General features: G+C 36.1%; 1 protein-coding gene across 1 annotated transcript in view; it reads right to left on the bottom strand.

Moving 5' to 3' along the window:
* Positions 1-1,317, bottom strand: part of Tmc1 (transmembrane channel like 1) — a 15,419-nt gene that overhangs the window by 1,584 nt on the left and 12,518 nt on the right. The gene's annotated exons all lie outside the window — the stretch shown is intronic.

The following is a 1,317-nucleotide window of genomic DNA, read 5'->3' as shown; positions in this document are numbered from 1 at the left end:
AACACCATGTGTTCTTAACTGCTGAGCCATCTCTCCAAAGCCTGTTTTTTTTTTAATTTTTACTTGTCTAAATTTTTTAGAAGTTATTTATTCATTTATTTATGTATATGTGTGTGAAAATGTGTATGCATGCAGGTATTAGTTACTTTTCTCCCAAAATTAAAAAAAAAAAAAAAAAAAACATTCTTAGTAAAAGGAAGCACAGGGATTCAGCTCAGTGGCAGAGCTTGCTCAGCATGTACAATGCCCTACTTTCAATCTCCAGTACTGGAAAACAAAAGAATGAGGCCTGAAGTCATACGGGCCCTTGCTCATGTGGATTAATGCAATTTTTTGAAACATTAAATAAATGAGTTGAATTAAAGAGTTTTAAAGATAGAAATGAGAGAAAAGTTGGAAAATATTTCCAATAAAGTTCTCTGGTATTGTTTTGCTGTTGTTTTATTTCTTTGTGAGTGCATGTTGTGCATGTATGTGCACATACACGTGTGTGTATTTGTGTGTGTGTGTGTGTTTGTGCATGTGCATCTGTGTGGTGAATTTATGGCCCATCATTAGTTTTTGCTAACAAGGTTGTCCTTTATTTGAACATGGAATCATCCCTCCATGTCTGGATAGATTAGTTCTCACTTTATCCTCATGGTTACACAAATCCTCATTGTAATATGATTGGATAAAGATAGTAAATAAAAAGTCTGCATGCCATGCTCAGTACAAGTGCAATTTATTTTTCTATATATTTTTAGTAGACCGTTGGTTGCATCTATAGATGCATACTTTCTGAAAGTGCTGGGTCAACTCTATTTTAAACATCAAAGTTGAAAAAGCAATTTCATCAAACTGCTCACACGGAACTGGAACTCTAGCTATTTGAAAGGCCAAGGCAGGAGGATTGCAAATTAAAGGCAAGCTTTGGCTACAGAGTGCGTAAGAAAAAGGCCAACCTGGGAAACTTAGTGAGAGCCTGTCGCAAAATAAAAAGTAGAAAGAAGGCTGGGGATGCAGGTTAGTAGCAGAGCACTCGCCTAGCATGCACAAGACCTCGAGTTAAACCATCAGTGCTGAAAAATAAATAAAAGCAAAGGCTAATGGAATAAAAAGGTTTCTGACAGTCAGTGGTGATAAACTCAGAAGTGGATCCCTTTGCTATCTTCTCAATTTTTCCTTCCATATACAAACATAGTCAAGATGACCACAATGCACTTGCTATTTGTGTGTGACCAGAGGAAAGTGTTCATCACTTTCCATCAACTATTAAGGTCACTTTTAACCACTCTGCTAAGTTTACATTATTGAATGTAAACTCTGTCTGTCTCT

Source organism: Nannospalax galili, unplaced genomic scaffold, assembly GCF_000622305.1.
Source record: "Nannospalax galili isolate Female #2095 unplaced genomic scaffold, S.galili_v1.0 scaffold858, whole genome shotgun sequence".
NCBI lineage: Eukaryota > Metazoa > Chordata > Mammalia > Rodentia > Spalacidae > Nannospalax > Nannospalax galili.
The sequence above is the reverse complement of the archived record's forward strand: the minus strand, read 5'-3'. Positions and strand labels throughout refer to the sequence as shown.